Below are 21,372 nucleotides of genomic sequence, written 5' to 3' on the forward strand. Positions count from 1 at the left end.
CATGGTACATCATATTTACCAAATATGGCCTCAAAAATTCCATCAATATTTATATATTGGTTAGGTGTTGATGTGATATCTGGATTGTTTTTGATTAATCTATTAAATACCATGGGAATGTTTTATATTAACACTTATATATTACTATATCACTATTTCCATCTATCAGATACACATTTGACCATATTTGTTTGATCACACAGTCTTCCATAGATATAACTCTATTATCATATAACTGTTATTCCACAGCGAGAGCTGTGAGGGCTGAAATTATCTTTATAAATCATTTTCAAGGGTGAAAGGATTTCTTGGTGGGTGTCAGAATTTAACAGGCAATTTAAATATTTTAAAGTCACTACCTCCCGATTTATTAAACACAAATGTTGTTAATGAGAACCAGGCGTCTTTACCATTCCTGAGGAAAGACTGAAGCTATTTCATTTTTGATACACCAGTTATGATTTTGAGCAAAACTACTTTTCAGATGTCATGATGCTTATTTTTCCAAATTAAAATTTAGTTTGTTAATTTTTTTGATAATTTTGGGAGATAGCTGAGGAGTTTGAAGGATGGATCAGCTTAGGTATAGTCTCCATTTTTGTTAGCAGTATACAGATATGGACCAGAAACATGAGAAAATATACTCATATAGTATATATATTGTTTGTAAGGCCAAAGGAATTTGTTCTTCAGCAAAAGTGTTGTGGCATCTACATGTGTTTTGTAGATTTGTCAAAGGCTTACAACTGGGTTCCCAGGGGACTGTGGGAGTATGGGGTACCATGAGCCACATAGTCCTTGTATAAACAAAATGAGAGTTGTGTCCATATTCTGCCAAGTGCATTTTCAGTGGATGGTGGACTCTGCCAAGGTTGTCCGTTGTCACTTATCCTGTGATATTCATGGACGGGATCTCAAAACACAGCCAGGGGGTCTGGTTTGGGGGCCTCAGAATTTCCTCTATGCTATTTGCAGATGATGTGGTTCTGTGTCCTTCATCAGACTGTGACTGCTCATGTATAGTCTGTTTGTCAGTTTGCAGCCTCCAAGTTTGAGACTATGGTTGTCTGCAAGAAAATAGTGGATTGCTCCCTCCAGGTTGGGGGTGAGTTCCTGCCCCAAGTGAAGGAGTTTAAGTATCTTACGATCTTGTTCATGAGTATGGAGAGTGAGATGGACAGGAGGATTGGTGCAGCAATGTGGACATTGTACCAGTCTTTTGTGATGAAGAGGGAGTTGAGCTCGATGGCAATGCTTTAGATTTACCTACCAATTGACGTTCCAGTCCTCATCTACAGTGTGGTCATGAACTCTGGGTAGTGACAACGAGAATGTGTTTCCTCTGTAGGGTGCCTGGGCTTAGCCTTAGAGATAGGGTGAGGAGCTTGGATATCTTGAGGGTGCTCAGAGTAGTGCTGCTGCTCCTTCACATTGAGAGCAGCCTTCCTTTAGAGGTTTTTTGTGACCTGACAAGTCCAAGTGGGAGGGGACCCTGGGGTAAACCCAAAACTTGTTGGAGGGATTACATTCTCCAGTGAGCCCATCTGGCCTTGTAACACCTTGGGATCCCCAAAAGGAGTTGGAAAACATTAGTAATATTTTGATTTCTTCCCAAAAATTGACCCAATGGTCAGATGCTGTTTGTAATAGAGCAGTGTAACTCTTAAACTCTCAAATCTTCCTTAAAGATGTCTGTAAAAATTTCATCAGTTACAGAAATCATGTTTTTTTTTTTTTTTTTTTTTAACTTAATATATTAATATAATTGAACATTAAACCATGATAACAAAGTACTCTGGGGAAAGATTAGTAAGAGCACTCAGCATATCTTGAATATAGAAGAACTAAAGGAAACTGATCCTGCTGGTTGGTCTTGGACTAGGAAAAGATGAGAAAATGAAAGGAAATGTGAAAAAAAGATATGAAGAGGAGAGGAAACAAAATTTATAAGAAACAGCAGACAATATCAAGAGAATAACCAAGAGGAGTCAAAAAGGAAAGAGATGAAAGGAGCAAACATAAAAGACATGAGACAAATGAAATGAAAAGAAAAGAGGCGGAGGAAAGGTTTCTGTAGTGAAATGCCTTTAACCACCTTGTGTGAATGTTTGATGTTTATAGTCAGCTGGTTGGTAATCATTCACAGGTGCTGAGCCACAGCAAGAGTGACAAACCCTGCTGTTTCTTCCTCTTCTAAATTCCTCTTTATATTTTGACTTTCAGATTTTAGCTTCATTTGTCACAGTTGGGCACTGTTAAACTCTGACATTTTGCAGTCTGCCTCAGAAGTATAGTTGAGATGAAGTCATGGGAGCTGCCTAGTAAAGACAGTATCCCACTGTTGAAGCATCACTGTGTTACATGGACCCACATTCTTTTTAATTAGAAAAATATAAACATTTATTTTATTCACATTGCCAGAACAGAACATGATTCTTCAATTACCAGAGCCGCAGTAAGGATTTGGTACCACTTGGTGGTGCCAACAGACAGTTTGCATTCCTGAGCCTGATTCAGCACCACAACTGAATAATCTGGACAGAGAAGTAATAGTGCAAATGTGACAAGGGACAACATTATAAAATAGTAATTACAGTGCTGGTGAAAAATGTCCTGGAAAAATACTTTCTGCCTGTCTGATGGAAACAAGCCAAAGCCTGACCAAATTCCAAGTTCTTTATTTTAAATGTGACCATCCTAATTACAATCACTGTCATCATCATTATCCTCTTCTTTTTTACTGTCATCACTGTTATTGTTAGCATCTTATTCTGAAGAGTCCAATAAACCACGAGCTCCCCTCCTGGATTTCAAAGCCTTTGAACTTCCTCTCTTTAACATCAAGTGCTTGTTGTTCTTTGGATAATCCATTTTCACCTTCCTCCTAATAATACAAGTAGGCTACTGTTATCGTCATCATCTGGTTTGCTAAACCTGGTATCTAACCTGAAAACATGATCATGACACAGGGCTAGTGCCAAAATATTGACAGTGCATTAGGGACGGATCATCAGCATTTATTGTATGGAAGTGATCTTTCATTTCAACTATGTCACAATTGTTACGTTCAGAAATGATTTTCTTTAAAGTTTTCGAAGTTGTGGGTTTTTCTTATTCTGACTTGATCAACTTCAACAGAAATTCATAAAGGCACCACACAATACATCATTAGTTCATTAGAATATAAGCGAGTGAGATGACTGAAAAAAATAAGAGAAAATCTAACTATAGATTTTAAACAGAAAATGTGTGCTTACAGCAGAAATATCTGAAAAGTGTCTTTGATTGAATTTAAAATGATCTTTGCATATGAGTAATAGCTAAGGAATATGTACCTGAAATTGAAGCACGGAAAGGAGTTGAAGTGGCAGCTTCAACACAGTTACTGAAGGGGTTGTAAAAGCAGTATTAAGTTTAAGTGCTGAGTGAAGCTGAAGTTGTCATGGTTCAGACCACACAGGGCTCAAGCATGACTGGACTGCATGGTTGGACTCTGGAATCACTAATTTATGTATGTATGTAGTTTAATGAATTTTTACTCCTTATGTGTCTTAATAATTGTAGCAAGACAGCAAATCCATTTTTGAAATGTGTCAAATGAGGTGGCCATTTATATTTGGATAAATGAATAAGACTGCACATATGGGACTCTTTTGTTCTACATCAAGATTACAACAAGTCTCAAAGATGAAACTGTGTGTGCAGTGACAGTGACTCCAGTTTCCACAAATCTTTCACCTCCAGTCAGGGCCCAGACAGGGGTTCAGAGCTCAGTTGTGAAATGTAGACACCAAATGAATTAAAAATGTGGAAATGTGAGAGCTGTGGCCCAAAACATGAAGTGTTCACACTACTAATAAAATATCCAGAAAAGAATAAGCATATTGATGAAACTGTTCACTTTTCAGTCTTGTAAAAGCGTGCAAGCGTCAATTGTGCACTTGTGTCATTGCAACAACACATCGGCTGATATAAAGCAGATGATTGGCTGTTTTCAGTGGGAAGGGGCAGGACATGTGTCATACAGCCACCAATCTTTGGTGTTACAGACTATTCTATTCAGGAATCTTTTAAATGGTTTGTCTCTGGCTTGAGCCTTGGACATACTTTCTGCAGACATCTTCAGACTTATCTTGGTCCCATTCACACTGCAAAATTAGCGGGACTGGCATTTCATGCATATGCATTTCTTGATCCACACTCCATTTCAGTTGGTGGCGGTAATGCACCTAAATGTTGTTTGTGTCATTTACGTCACATGCACCAAAGTGAGGCTTTTTAGGGGGTGGGGGTGGGTGTGGGGGAGGTCATACTGCTTGTCAGGGTTTCACCGCCACCCACATACACACACACACACATACTCACACACACAGACCAATAAAGTAGCTGATGAATTGGTCCATTTTCAGTGCCTTGGTGTTTGTGGTGGAATGATCTGTCATTTAGTAGAGATGACCTGATGTTATCACAGAGTGAGACAAAACAGGACAGAGAGATGAATGAGACCATAACAAGTCCATAGCCAATATTTCCACATCAGTGAGTCTAGCTGTTTAAACAACAAACACACATACAGTGCATGGCAGCCCTCTCTCCGTGAGTGAACCATCTCTTACAAAATAAGTTGTGGTTTTAGATGGTCAGGGAAATTCCCTCCACAGGGCCAGGACAAAAAAAATTAACATGAGTCATACTTAGTATATTGCAACACTAGTCTGTATATCTTTGTATATTTTGAATGTCAAGAGAATCATAACCATAATGTTTAGGCTAAGGGGGGATTCAGGGTTATTTTTATTTCTGCTCTCTTAGACCTGCAAGTAGAAACACACTAGTTCATAAGTTAAATTACCTGGCTACTTGATATCAGCCTGCTTTGCCTTTTGTACTGGGGCACTAAAAAAGATTGCCATTGTCATCCTGCTCGTGGTGCTATATAAAAATCAGGGGATCACCAAAGTCGTTAGGATTCATTTTCAGAACACTATGGACATCACATCATATACCAACCAACCCACCAATGACTAAGAAAAGAGTTTCATACTTAAATTCTATGCATTCAGATATCTTTGAACCCACTAGCTAGTAAAACGTGTCTCCTAGAAAGTACATGTACTAGAGTGCATACCTCCTCTAAGGTGAAAAATGTCCTATCCTACAATGTTTAGGAAAGTGATAAAAAAAAATTCTGATATCTGCCCCTTCAACCAGATCTACTCCAAAATTTGTGGGATTCTTCCCTGGCCCCTGCCTCATCCCTCCACTCAGGTTGGTGTTAAACGGTTCAGGACTTTTTGTGTAATCCTGCCGAGTGCTGCCAAACAAACAAATAAGCAAACACAGGTGAAAACATAACCTCCTTGGCAGAGGCCATAGTCATTATAATGGCTGGCTTGATTATATTAAATGTCAAGGCAATTTTTTAGATTGAATGAAGTGCTACATTTATGAACTGCACAGGAGTCACAGGGAGGTGGTCGAGGTGGATGGCAGGTGTTCAAAGCTGTGGATTGTCACAGCAGACACTGAGGTTTGCATCCAGAGTGCTGTCTGTGGTTTGGCAACAAAAGTACTTTCATAAAGGTCAAGGAAAGATGTTAGATTTGGTTAAATGTAAATAAACAGGATCTTTCCCTAACTTTAACCAAGTGCTGTGAGATTCTTAACAGAACCAAACAGATAATGCTGTAATCACTACAAGTGAATATTGTACTGAAACATCAGATATTTTGGTGGGGAAAAAAATTGGTTAATGTTACTAATATCTATAGTGTCAGTGAAACAGCTTTGCGGCTTGTCAAATGCATTTATTTACAACATTTCGTTGTGTTAATAGGAAACAATCTGTTCAGCAAAATTTATGTGCTGTTTCAAATTGAGCTATAGAAGAATTACTAGATGGTGCACTTAGCAGGTATTCTTATCATTTTGGTATTTACTTATTAAAACATTTTGACATATTTGAGATAGAACTTCATGTGTGACAGCACAGTTCATTCTGTATTTGTTTATGTTTTTTTAAAACTGTATTTCCCCCTTTTTTGTAAACTGTATATCACAATATACCCCTCTGTTCCCCTCAGTCCATGTCTTGCTTGCCTGTCTTTCTACTCACCTTGTTTATTTCAATAAAGTATCTTCACTGCATCAGCCTGCCTTTGTGTGTCTGACTTTCTCATAGCTATACTGGAAGTGACTAAGGTAGAAGTGATATTATATTGTCTGTGCCTAGCCACTAATATGAAAGAGCAATTACTACCAAACTACAAACTAGTGTTTAAGCTATAATGTAACTCGGGGCCCCTCTACCAAGATAAGACTATTAATGAAGAAATTTACAATTAACTTAATTATCACAAATGAACTGCTACTCAATGAACATAGAGTCTTCAGGTCCAATGGGGGCCTGAGCCCTTGGAACAGTTGCAAGCTCTGTTGCATGGTTTGCAATTCAGCTTTGCCTTCAGTTATCATAAACTTTTTTTACTACATTTCAAAATATAATGGACAGGCTACAGTGACATTTCATTGCATTCATGCAGCTAAGAGGTCAAAGCTGTCCCATTTTATCGACCCAATTACCTTTTCTCATGTGCCAGACTTAGCCTGTGGGGGGCACTTGCTGGGATTTATATGTTGAGTCTTGATTTCTTTTTGCAGCAGATTTGAGATAGACTGCACCTAACTATGACATTGCTACCTGCACCCTTCAACTTCACAGTCACTGTTTGACCAAACATCCTCCTTGTCTGTATCAACTTTTCTCCCACACATTTGACCAAGGCACACATGTCATGGAATGGTGGAATTTGGAGACTATTTTTAGCAGCATGACTTTCAAAATCTGCACTCACACACGTACATCCACCTACACACAAACTAAGAGAGTGAGATTGTGAGATTGTGAGGAGATCATCCATGGCCTATGAGCTGGCCTTGATCGGTTGCTTTCAGTTCCTTGTTTTGGTTCTGTGGATTCCCCTCATGACACACACACACACACACACACACACGTATACATAACATTTGAAACGTAAAAGCATGAAATGTGCAAATTTCAGTCCATTTAAGGAGATAACAGATGCATCTCATGCTCAGTAGCCCCACTGATGCATAGTCATGATTTATGTTGCATAACCATTTTACATTGACTCTGGTTAATGCAGACAATGAGCTACAGCAAGCTGTGAGAAACTGTCAAGGTGGTATTTGTTTATTTCATCTTTGTCAGCCATTGTGCAAGAATCTCAGCTGGGTGTTTAAATGCACAGTGCAGCTCACCTGCCAATGATTTATCTTGATCAGCTTCTCGAGCCACCTCACATGGTTACTTTCAAGAGGGAGATGCTCTCTTTTTCCTTTTACAATTTTGTATGCTGACAAATGACTTTGCACAACTATATCAACCAAGCATGTCTGAAGGCAAAAGTGTTTGTGCCTGCTCCAAATGGTCCCACGGAATAGTGGGCCTGTCATCACAATGTCCTACAGCTGCATGACATTGCCTCCATGATCTGTTTACAATAATTCTTTGTCTTTTGCATGTGGCCTTGATGCAAAGACAGATAAAAGTGCATGCTTTCAAACTGTCTTTTTTTGAAGGCATTCATGCTGTTGCCTGGTTGTACACATGGAAAGTGATAGAAATAGTCTTGTGAAAAATGGAAAAAGTGCTTGAGAGAGAAGTTCAAGTCCTGCCTACTATTCCGTACGCCTGATCAACCGCCGCTTGTTGCATGGTTAGTTTTTGATAGTAACAAAAAAGTCAGATGATCTCATGATCTGATGAGCTCTTTATTTAAAGCATAGAACGGAATCCGAGATCATCAAAAATTGCAAGTGTATTCTTCTTAAACAGTTGACTAAAATCTGGTTCACTCCTACAGTACAAGTGCTTTCATATTTTTTAATATGAGGAACAAATAAGATAAGTTCTAGTAGGAACTGAGCTGTATACTGAAAAGTTGGTGTTTAACCTATGGCAGAAGATGCGTAGTGACTTAAGTGGGGGGCTCATCCCACCACTGTGTAGCAAGAGCAGTGTCTGACCGAGATGAACAACCACAGGGTCCTCAGAGTGTGGGGACAGCTAATTGTCCAGAAGACAGAAAAACACAGTGGTCAAGTCGAGGTGTTTGATCATGACCAGGAGGTGTGGGAGGAAAGAGGAAAGGTGTAAGAAACCTTATGAAGATTGAACACCAGGCAGATAGAATTACCTGCAGTGGCACAGACACCAGCAAGGAGGGAGTAGCAGTGGTCCAAGTTGGAGATGACAAGCACCTGGATGAGCACCTGGTTCACCATCCTGGTGAAGAAAGGCTGAATCCTCCTGGTGTTGTAAAGCAGAAATTAACTGGAGCAGACCACTGCTGCAACATTCGCTGAGCATGATGGTTTGTTTGTTCTACAGTGTGGTCACTCCAAGCTGGAATGCAGGAAGAGTGAGTACAGAGCCTGAGACATCCAGTCTTCTCCAGTTTGCAGAGGAGATGTGGTGGTTCACTGTGTCAAATGCAGCAGAGAAGTGTAGGAGTATGAAGAAAGTGGAGAGGTGGCTTATTCTGGCAGCATGGAGCTCTTCTGTCACCACAAAGAAGACTGTGTCAGTTGAGTGAAACTAGACTGGTAGGGGTCTGGGATGCTGACCTATGACAGGTGAACAGATGCAGGTCTGTAGAGCGGGAAAGTGTCCTGAGATTGGAGATATGCTGATAAGGAGGGTAAGGAAAGGGAGGAGGTCAGAGGAAACAGACTGGATAAATGTGGAGGGACAGAATCAAGGGAGCAGGTGGTGGGAGTGGAAGTTATGAGGTCTAAAACATCACAAAGGGGAGAGAAAGAGTTGGAGGTGGATTGGCTGGTGAGTGGTAGGTTAGACTGACCAATACATCAAGCATTAGCAGGGGAATGAAGGAGTGACTTTGGGGTACTGTTAACTTTCTTTTCAAACTTAGCAGCAAAATCCTCCAGGAGGAGAGAAAAGGAGGAGGTGGAGCAAACCTCACTGCTTCTATTCTTGATCAAATTCTTTATGTGTCTATTTTAGACAATATTTATACATTACAAATGTATTAGATTGTTTTTCATATCTCATTTTCATTATTCCTGGAGATTTAAAGATTTCACATAAAGAAATTACACTTCAAAAATTATAATTCTAAATGTTCTTGCAGAAAAATGTGCAACTGAATAAACCGTAAGGATTGTTTTATTTGTGGGGTCAGTCTAGATGTCTGATTGGTTGTTGCGTCTCTGATTTTCCATGTGATCAATCATGTGATCACCTGACAGCTGCTCTTCAAAGTGACTTTTACACCTGTCTGTTAGCAAGAGTAAATCACCATTGCAACAACTGTTTGACTGTTAAGTTGGTACTTTAATTCTTAGCAGTTTCACAAATACAGACTCTGGTCTAAAGCTGCAAGAAGTTACTGAAATTGTCTGATACAGTCTAGACATAGGCTCCGCTAAACTCAACCTGAGTAAGGGCTGATCTAATTGGGTGGAGCAAGCAAAAAGACACAAAGACACACAGACAGGAGAATACTCTCACTCTCTGAAGATGCCAATTAAGTTTATTTTCGTTGGTAAAAGAAATAATGAGGCTGCTCAGCAGAAAGAGTGGCTTGGTAGAGCAGGCCCTTTGAGCCCTTGGCCATGGCTGTGGCTCAGGAGGTGGAACCAGTTGTCCACTAATCAGAACGTTCGTGGTTCAGTTGCCAGCTCCTCCAGCCTGCATTTCAAAGTGCAGGTGTGCGAATGTGTGTGTATGGTAGAAAAGTGCTATACGTGTGTGTGATTGGGTGAATGTAGCTTCTATTGTAAAGCCAAAAGACCAGAAAAGCACTACATAAGTACAGTGCATTTACTCCACAACCCACCCAGGCTCCTGCAACAAGAACATACAACAGCACAGGAAGCCACAAGGGTGGGCTGTCACAAAAGCCATGCCTTTAGTTTAATTTTATATTACATTTTTACATTACTTTGTATTAACATCAATTGTATTAACATCATTTTATTATGTAAGATTTTTATTAAGATTTTACATTATAAATTATTTATATTATTATTATTATTAGTAGTAGTAGTAATAGTACTACTAGTAGTAGTAGTGTTAGTAGTAGCCAAGTAGATGTAGTAGTAAACCCTCTGTTTTCTTAGGTTAAACTATTACTTCCACAGGCTCTTCAGGATGTGTGGTCCTCTATGTATGGATTTATTGTCTACTGACTGTATTATTGTGATCACAGGAAATGATTCATCTCAGACTTTTGTGTGCATGTGTATCAAGTCCCTGTGTAGTAGAGACATTATTCTGACATTATACAGTATTATCCATTCAATGATTGAGCCTCCATCTCTGAAAGATCATAATATCCATTTCCTGTCTGAGTCATGATCTGTCCACATACTGTATACACACACACACACACATACACACACACACACACACAGAAATGAGCTCAGAACAGTATTTAAACAACCTCTCTTACAGACACATAATGTGCTTTCTCTCCCTCCATCACTCTCATGTTTTGAAGTCATTAAGTGCATCTCTCTGTCACTTCCTTGTTTTTTCCTGTGTGTTGCTGTATTCATATTCATAATTTGTCCATTGCTCTCCTTTCCTCATCATCTTCCATTATGGTAGTTTTGATGTTTTCAATGATCCTCAGGACCAAGAGTTAAAACCATCACAGCAAACTTTAAGTTTTGGTGATTGTTACAACCTGGATTAGCATTTTGGGTGGTGCTAGAAGAATGCTCATATAATGTTCATCCTGTAGATGTGTGAATGTGAATTTCATGGAAATCTTCTCATTAGACTTTGACATTTCTTCAACTCAAATCCACAGGAATTAAATGATTCTGTTTCACATTTATTCTCTCCCTAACTGTCTGGTTAAGTGAGGCCACAGATGTTCAGGATGTTTTGTTTAACCTAAGCAGTAGGTTTTTAATTATGCTAGCAGTGTGGCCCTGTGGGTGGTAGTGTGGTCAGTTCATCTGTTCATCACTTTGGTTCATGCTGTAGAATTGACATGTTATGTACATTCATGGTCCTAGAGGAGGAATCCCTGTGCCTTTGGTTATCTCCTCCAGCACCACCATGATGAAATTTGTGGTCTATATTTGAATATTTGAAAACTACTAGATCGAGACTAGACAAATATGATGTTGACTTGTCATCATCAGGTTGAAATTTCAAATGCTGTCAATGTCTGTAACATTTCAAAATGCAAATAAAATAGAAAAAAAACATCTTAATATATGTGAGCCAACCAAGCACATACAAGAGAAAAAGCTGAAACATTGAGGGAAACTCACTCTAAAATAACAACAAAATCAAAAACAAGTGCAAAAACAGAACTCTCTCTTACTCAAAGTGGAGCCAAAAAAACTGAAACAAAAACCATCCAGTGAGCAGCAGCTCTGTGGTCAGAAACATCTTGTTGAAGAGAGAGGTCAGAGGAGAACTGGTTGGAGCTAAGAGAGAGGCTACAGTAACTCAGATAACCATTCTTACAACTTTTCAAATCTGAGGCTTCAGTGGGCACAGCCTCAACAAAACTAGACAGACTGGAAAAGTGTAGCTTCGCTGAGGCAGCAGATAGGGTCAAAATTTTATGTCAACAGCGTGAATCCATGGACCCAACCTGCCTTGTGTCAAGAGTCCAGGATGGTGGTGATTTAATGGTGTGGGGAATGTTTTCTTGAGACTTTGGACTCTTAGTGCCAGTCAGACATGGTTTGAATGCCACAGCCTGTGTGAGTATTGTTGCTGACCATGTTCATTCCTTTATGACCACAGTTTACCATCTTCTAATGGCTACTCCCAGCAGGATGATGCTCCATGTTGCAAAGTAAAAGTCGTCTCAAACTGGTTTCATAAACACGACAGTGAGTTCAGTGAACTTCAGCAGCCTCCCCAGTCTCCAGATCTGGATCCTGTAGAACACCTTTTGGATGTGGTAGAACAGAAGATTTGCAGCGTGAATGTTCATGTCAACATGCAGCAGAGTCTCAGAGGAAAGTTTCAAACATCTTGCGGAATCCATGACATGAAGAACTGAGGCTGTTTGAGAGCAATGGAGGAACCATCCAGTGTTAATGTGGTGTTCCTAATAAAGTTTTAAATGTAATTTGTAAATTGTTTTTTTCAGTCTTATTAAGTCTCCCTCATATTACTGAATGTTCTAATGTTACTACCAAGGTTTTTACTGTTCTTTTACGGCTTTTCTCCAGTGTGACATCTTCAGCCGAAATCAAACCACCCTCAGCTGACGCTTTTTACAGGCTCAGTCATCTCAGGAATGTCCAACAGGAACCAGAGGACCAGGGATCCCCTTCACCTCCTCTCCACTGTTACCCAGCCCACAAAGACCTGTGCAGGTCCCCCATACATCCACCTCTCCATCCTCTCATCTATCATTCATCCATCCATCCACCTGTCAGGCCATGGCAGGGTCCAGTGCGACTGACAGACATGAGCTGCCGTCAGGTTGAGTCTTCTCTTACGAGGGCCCTGTCGGAGCCTGGAGTGCCACGCCAACTCAATCTTAGTAGTGGACAAAGTGAAGAGAGCGGGAGCCGTCCCATCAGTCTCCATTATGGGACAGTGTTGTTGCTCTGCTGTCATGTTCCTGTGGTACTCCAAGGGAGATGCTGTCTCATACATCATCAGGGAACAAAGGGCCTGGCTGGGGGGTGGGGAAAGAAGGTGGGAGGAGGTAGGTCCTTCCTGCCCCTGAGAGACAAACACAACCCAACCCCCTCCTCAGGTCCCAGTAGCATCAGCTCTCCACTTCACTTGAGGGGAGCTCTACTCAACTTCAGGTTCCTGACAAGATCATTTTCTAAAATAAGACTTTTGTGACAACACCAAGACCTTCTCTCAGATAATCACCAACTGTGCAAATACAAATGTTAAAACATATTTGTATGTGTTAAAGGATTATCCACAGCTGGAGTCTCAGGAAACTTGTCATGCATCATCTGTAGCTGGACACAGTTAATCAAAGGTAACAAACCTATTTCAGTTCTACATCTTTCTTTACTAAACTGAAATTGAGTTTTGTGAGGTTAAGGCTGGATTATAATTATTCTGTGCAATACTTTGGTTGAACTTTGTTTCACTAACTTTGATCGTCTGGTTCGAGTCCACATCATCCACATTTTTTAGACAAATCCAATTCTGTAACTGAAAACATGTGGGAGGTCAAAGGTCAGAGATACTCAGTTTTTGTAGCTGCTGAGTATTAAACATTCCAGATGTGTTATTTCAAGTGTAAAGTATATGCATCTGGTGTTTTGTATATTGTATAGCCAGAAAGGCCCAGTGTAGAGGGTATGTGTGAGAGAAGACCCTCTGGCAGCTGAAGCTGATGAACAGCATTAGCATAGCAATGGCAAGCTCTATTATTGCTACAGTGGTGCAAGTCAGACCTCCCCCATACTCTGCTGACAGTGAACTACTCAAAGGCTGTGTTCAGATCAATTGACAGTAAGCCCTGCGTATAAGAATGCGTACAGACACAGTGCATGCCTCTTGAAATCTGAAACACCACAGTGTGCAGATTTGTTAGTCTGCAATACCCAGTAATGGAGAACTGAACACAGTTTTCAAAGATGGCTCCCCTGTTGGCTCACACATGGATGAGATAACATAATTTAATAATACGACTCTTCCAGATGTTCTGTATGTTACTGGGATGGATCAAATTCTGATAATAAACAGGGTCATCACAGGGGTGTTTAATATTCAGAAAAACGTATTCACCATTTTATAGCACTCCTATTCTGATGAATATGTATAGCTTTTTGGACGAGTGTGTGTCATGAGGTCAACATGCAAGATGCAACACAATGCACACACTATGAAAAAACTGCTTCACAGACCAGCTGTGTTTCTGGAGTCACGGTGGTACCTGACCCAATCATGTCCTTTCCTTTCCTCTCAACCAAAACACACCAATAATCAGGTAGCCAGTGTATGTACAAAGACGAAACAGATAAACAAGCCAGTAGAAAACAGTCCAAGTCACTGTAAGAGTCTTAAATAAGGACCATCACATTTAGCTTTTCCTGCCTTCTTCTTCTACGCCATCACACACCCACAGAGGTGATGGCGTGTGGGTCTCTGCACAAAGTGGCTTCAAGCTTAAGCTAAATTTGGCTTTTTGTCCATTTTTTCTCTCCCAGCATCTGAGCTATCCAAAAACTTACCAGAGAAGAAAAATCTGAAGACAACTTTCTGTAGCCTCTAACTATGTTTATCACAATATGGCTAATCCCAAATTACAGAGGGGCAGGGTTGGACTGAAACAAGAATTCAGGTTTGGACTCCATCCCAGGCCTCCCTGTTCATGCAAACCATTAGACGACTACATTTGTAGGCTGACCATATTTGTTGATGTAACAGGCTACCAGACTAGTTATAAAATTGGCCACTATGTTCATATGAGGGCAGCATGCAGTTGTGCAGTGGTTAACACTGTCATCTCACAGTGAGAAGGTTCTGAGCTGGTTTCCACCAGGTCCTCCGGCTTCCTCCCAGTCCAAAGGCATGCAGGTTAACTGTTGACTCTAAATTATCTATAGGAGTGACTGTGAGTGTGGATGGTTATTTATCTCTATATTTCAGCCCTGTTACAGACTGGTGACCTGGTGTAGCCCGCATCCCGTCCAGTGTCAGATGGGATTTTCTTTGCAGTGTGGCCCAGGTATCCTGTCCTGGCAGAGATCCTGGCAAGGGTCTGTCAACTCATTCCTGAATGAAGTTGAATGTTCATTTTGCAGGCCAAAATGACCACCAGGAAATGTCACTGTGCTCCTGACTGGCTGGCTGTGTTTAAGGCCTGGAGAAAGAATGACGAAAACATTTGGCCTTTTTTCAGTTGCTCAGGGATTTTGTGTGGACAGAGATCTAACATGACATCAGGAATGTCTGCTTACATGACTGTGATTGGCCATTGTAATGCTTTGCAAGATGAAGTCATGTGGCAGCAAAAGTTAAGCCAGGTTCAACTTTTACGAGACAGCCTAGTAGGTGTTTGCACCGCTGGACTGACTCCATTCAAATGAATGAAGAGGCTGTGTTTTATTTACACGACAACACAAATTTCTTATCATTGGCCATCACCAGTTCAACTAATGACCTAATTAGGAAAAGCTTCCCTTAATAAACATTTATATGTGTGTGAGTGTGAATCGGTAATTGATGGTCAAGCTAAACAAAAGAGAACGACAACATTCAACTCAGACTTTTGGATTGTTTGTATTTAAGATTAGCCAGATTGTTTTAAAAACAAAAGAGTGATCTGGGTTTTTTTTCAAACAGACTGGAGTGAAATTACCATCACATTTGAAGACCATGTCTAAAGGGGGTTATGGATAGAGCCTCTAATCATTCAATAAAGCTGCTCAGTCTAACACAACACTGCAGGTATAAAGCACACACTGGAGTCAGATGGCTTATACAGAGGTAATAGTTTCTATCAAAGCAGCAGCAGCAGTGACAAATGGGCTGGTTCTGCCCCATTGTTTTACACTTTACTCATGCTCTTCTTAGAACTGAGTGATAGAGATGCTTTTATTATCAGTTTTAGATGTCAAGATGTTTTTTCACAAACCACAGTCAGGAGTGTGTGTCACAGGAGGCAAAAAAACAACAATCCAGACTCATTGTTTAGTCCAAGTTAGTATAGCATATCAATTCAAATCAAACATCAGGAATGGTGCAACAAAAAACATAGGTTCCTCATTAATTTCAGATACGTGTTCATTCTTTTCAGGAGTCAGATGCAGCTGACATTCATAACATATTCTACATTTAGAGAAAATCACTCTTTATTTTCTTTATTTTCTGAATGTTCATGTTGATATTTACAATGACAATACATATGTAGTACCACATACATTACTTAGTGTGCTTAAGTACAGGTTGGAGGTACTTGTACTTTAGTAATTCATTTTATGTTACATTTTATTTCCACTTCATTACATTTCAAGGGGTAATGCTGTACTACTCCACATTTGACATCTTCAGTTACTAATTACTTTTAAGATTAAGATTTTACATTTAATGAGGAGCTTATAAAAATTATGCAGTGCTACTATTAACCTATCCATTAGTCTATAAAGTACCTAAAATTACCTCCAGATTGAAAAATTACAACATGAAGTAATAACATCCAATAAAACAACATTATCACTTATCATCATTATTATTAGTAGTACATATATATTACATATATACAACATCCTGAAGAGTGTTTCTGCATAATGAATACTTTACTTTTGATATTTCCATATTTTGTGCCAATAATCCTTTATCACTTTTACTTAAGTAACATTCTGACTGTTACTTGTAAATAAGTATTCTATGATATTTTTACTGTCACTTAAGTAAAGGATCCAAATACTTTGGAGTGTGGGATTTAGTGGCATCTAGCAGTGAGGCTGCAGATTGCATCCGTCTGTATACACTCCCTTCACCCATCCCTTTCCAAGCATGTCAGAGAACCTACAGTGGCCTTCAGGTAACGTAAAAACATGAAAGGCTCTCTCTAGAGCCAGTGTTTGGTTTTTCCGCTCTGGACTACTTTAGAAACATGGCATCACAACAAGGCGGGCTCTTTGGAAGAGGACCTGCTCCCTATGTAGATATGAAGGGCTCATTCTGAGCTAATAAAAATACAGTTCATTTCAGGTGATTATATGGACCAATGCAATGTTAATATTGTATTCTATTTGTCAATTGGTTAGGTAAGATGTCCTTCCTGTATCAGTTTCATGTTTTGGAACATCAGATAAGCATGAAAAAAAATTAATCGATTTATGAGAGATCCCATGGTTTGGTGGACAGCAGGAGCCTGTCTTGTCCTGTCTTGCCTGTCCTGCAGGTGTCGCTGTTGAAGCATTTCAATCAGAATTTCAATAATGGAAAGAAGATAATTATTTTATACATGACACTGATATTTGATAAGTTTATATTTGTATTTTAATCTCTCTTTTGTATCTTAAAAATAGAGTAGGAGTAACCTCCTCTACCTCCATGGACCTCTATGATTCTGACGCTACCTCTGCTGCTTCATCAGAAATCTAGATCCATCAGATGAAGCTAAGTTTTTCTAGTCTTCAACTATCCAGTGTTGGTGAGCTTGTGTCCACTGCAGGCTCAAGTTTCTGTTCTTGTCTGACAGGAGTGGAACCTGATGTGGTCTTCTACTGTTGTAGTCCCACTAGGTCAGCAGTTTCAGAAATACTCAAACCAGCCCGCCTGACACCATCAACCATGTCACAGTCATTCTAATGTTTGATGTGAACATTAACTGAAACTCCTGACCTGTAGGAGGATTTTATGCTTTGCATTGCTGCCATATGATTGGCTAACTGGATAATAAGCAGGTGTACTGGTGTTTTTAATGAAGTGCTCAGTGAGTGTACATATCCTGATCTAAAACACCTTTCACAACTGCAATTCCAGCATCTCTATTTAATTAATGTTGTTTGTCTCCATGTCTGTAGTTTTCTTTTTCAATTTAAACCTACTGGCTTCCTGGGCGGCATGGCTGATGGGCTGGTGTCTGTCTTATGATGGTGGAAGGGTTCTACTTTTCAGGCTGGTAGGTGGAGGGAGACCTTAGCCCACATTGGTTAATTAACAAACAATAAATTGAAAACAAAAGTAATCTAATTGAAAAATACCTGGGTCTCCACACCAGATAGTTGGACCAGTCCCAGCCTGGTCAGGTGCGAGAAAGAACTGATGAAGCCTCTTGGATGAGAGGTGAAACGTCTTCCTAGACAAATAACCAAGTCCAGTTGCTTTCAATTTAAAACTCCTTTGAGATACTATGACCTGGACAAATGAGAATATTCACAGGCTAATCTAATTGATTGATAATGAAAATTAGCGTTGATGGCAGCCCTAATATAATCCAATCCACGCATGATATAAAGTCCTGTGCAGGAAGCTGATTCTCTGTTAAAACAAGAGAAGACTTTTTATCAGATTGGAGAGAGAACAAAAGCATTACCACCACTTCCTTTCTTAAGAATAAACACTGATGGACATGGAAATATCCAGTTACTTATGTATTATGATGAACCCAAAATATGTGTGCATTAAAAGCCCAGAAAGAACACCTTACTGTTGTATGCATCTTCACAATGTACAGACCAAACATTAGCATATTGCATCTCATGATTCAGCTGGTTGTGTAGGCTCACATTTCCACAGATGAACCTACGAACTCCCCAGAAAACCTGTCTAAAGAAAGCAGCTTTTTGATGGAGAGAACAAACATTAGCATTGCATCGTCTCCTGCTGCTTCCACTCAAGTTATGCAGACATTTCTTCTGACAAGCTAATGAATTTTCATCTTTGGCCCGGGTTGTTAGCTTTCTTTGATGCACGACAGTGTTGGCTTCATTCTCAATGATGGCCTGATTCAATGAGGCCACAGGGGGCAACAAATAAAAGACTCCTCATGTTCTCAACAGTGGAACGCATCGTGAAATAATGACAACTCTGATGACAGAGAACAGGCTGCGTATTGACTGAACACAAAGGCCACGTTGACTGGTCGCACTAAGTGATCCATAAGCAGCTGTTATCATTGTCTCATTGTCTCAATATGCCGATTCCAGAGGACAGAGGAATGTGTGTGTGTGAATATGTGAGTGTGTGTGTGTATGTGTGTGTGTTTGTGTGAAAGCAGATGCTTGTTCAGTCACACTGTATATTTGTGCATACCTGAATGAGTGTGTGCATATGCACTTATGTGCATGTCTGTATATATGTCCAACAAATCTGAGCATGTTGTGTGTTTGTATGTGTATGTGTTTGTGAATAGCTATGCAAATTGTGGACAGGCAGAGAATCACTTGCTTCATTCAGAGTTCTTTGGCTGTGGCTGTGAGGACGGCATGATGAAGCTTGCTTGACTTCTCTGCAATGTCAGTCATGCACATTTTAAACAGCCTGGGAATAATGTTGGCTTTATGTCCGAGGACCAGCGCCACATGCAAATAAGACCTTGGACAAACAGGGAGTTTTACATCTTTGCCCTCAGAGAACACATAATTCAAACAATATTGTTTTATGCAACTTAAATTCAGGATGGTCAGATGCCCTTTCAGCACATAGTTCCCGAAAAGTTAGGACTCAGTGCATGGCTAAGTCAGACAAAATATCACTTACCTGTTGCCAAAAAAATCTGATTCAACCTATAATCTGTTGTAGCATTCACTGCTAAAGTCTCATCCATTGGCCCAGTACCAGTAAGTCATTAGGTAGGTCATCTGCTGGCTCCCACACAATTGTGTTGTGCTGTCTTGGTTTGAACTCGCATTGTGCTAATTTTATTGTAATGAACTAAACTTCCTTTTGTAAATAAAAGTTGATGGTTTTTTTAATGCAGTTTTTCTATTTCATTTGTGAAACATTGCTGAAACCCAAAGTTGGCTTTCTGCTATGTAGGTGTCATTTACACTTGTCAATTCAAATGCCACATATCCAGATTAAATGCAGAGGCTTTTGTTCACACTTAGCCACATGTGTACTAACTGTCCAGATCAAAATTCAGATTAATTATGAGACGAGTAGAATCTATGTATACATTGACTTCCACTTACTGCTAAATACCCAGCATTATCAATGGCTATGGATCTTTCTTTGTAGCTCCGTAACAGACACACAGGCATCTCACTGCACTTCAGCCCTGTCCTCAGCCCCTTCTTTTTGACTTTGTGAATTCAAAGTTTCAGAAAATATTCTTAACTGAACTACCGGTAGGGGGGCATCTTCCCCAGGTCATAGGGGAAGACAGTATCCACCCTGGAACTGGATCAAAACAAAACTTTCTGGTGTCAGCCATTAATACCAAAAAAAAGAAAAAAAAAATCCAGCTCAGCCAATAACTTAGCCAATGAGCTGATTACTGTGTCTACTTGATCCTGTAAGAAATACTTCTTTAACTAAGAATGAACAACAAATGAGAAATGAATTCATAGACAAACTGTCTGTCTGACCCTCCAGGATTTCAGATTAGTTTACCACATCTTATCTACTGAAGTCGGGTCTCCAAGCAACACGGTCTTATCTTCTAGAGCAATGACACTGTGCCTGTGTCAACCACACACAAGTGTGTGTGTGTGTGTGTGTGTGTGTGTGTGTGAGAGAGTGTGTGTGTGTGTGTGTGAGAACCTATAATGAACTGGCCTCATTATTTCTCAAGAGGATATTGCTTGCTTTGTGTCTCCCTCACTTGTTATGCAGAATGCATCATACATAATGCAACACACACATAAATGCACTGAGTTACTCACACACACAAAAAAAACACCCATGTAAGGAGGTACTCAAACCTAAACCCACACACAACTGTGCCATCTGTTGCACTGCACACGTGATCAGTAAAGTACATTCACTCAGAAAGTGGTTGTGACGCGGGTGACTCAACCATGTGTTTTGTTGCTAGGTGAACCAGGCTCACTTCCTGATCCAGAGGGCAGTGAGAGGTTGAAGTCACAACTGTGGTCTGACCGGCCAACTCCTTTTGGCTTCGTACAGATGTTTGATTTGAAAGATTCGTCAGCATTCAGAACAACAACTCTCCATCACACAATAACCAGACCTTGACCCAGATTAATAGACAAACTTTGACTCATGATTGTCTATCTCTACATGGGAACTGGAACCTGTTACCAGATGTTACATTTTCAGGGTCCTGGCAATGTCCTCTGTCCTAAAACAAGAGGTATAGCCTTACATCTCATTGATAAAATAAGAAACTAGAAAGGGGACCTTGAGTTAGTGGGATTAGTGAGTCACATCAAATATGTAGCTTTGTCCACGCCTTCCACACTAACCCATGCGACAAAACATTCAGTGGTATGTGCCTACCAAAGTGACGTATACGATCATAACAAAAATTATTCATATAAGGGTTTTCTGTTGTGTCACCTCTAAGGCTAAAGAATCTTAAGATTTAACTAAAGAAATAGATCCAACAGAGCAATAGGTACAAGCAGTCAGCTGTATTTGGAAGAAGAAATGTTGAAAAATATAAACTGTTAAATTTGATAAAGTTTTACTTTAACCATACACATCAGAAAACATTCATATGAGTACTTTTTGTAATGTTCATATGGGAATCTGTTACCTTCCATTTAGTCCAAATCCATTTTGAAATTAGATAAACAAAAAAACACTTCACTATTGTTTTCTAGTTTTCACTTTATAATTAAAAAAACAAACATTGTTTTTCTGTCTATTCACCATACACATGCTTGACAAAATAGGAGTTTTTGAACGAAGAGAGTTGAATGTTGTGATTAATATGATGATTTCCCTTTTTC

Source organism: Trachinotus anak, unplaced genomic scaffold, assembly GCF_046630095.1.
Source record: "Trachinotus anak isolate AG129_WGS33_773 ecotype Australia unplaced genomic scaffold, CSIRO_AGI_Tana_v1 ptg000025l, whole genome shotgun sequence".
NCBI classification, from domain to species: domain Eukaryota; kingdom Metazoa; phylum Chordata; class Actinopteri; order Carangiformes; family Carangidae; genus Trachinotus; species Trachinotus anak.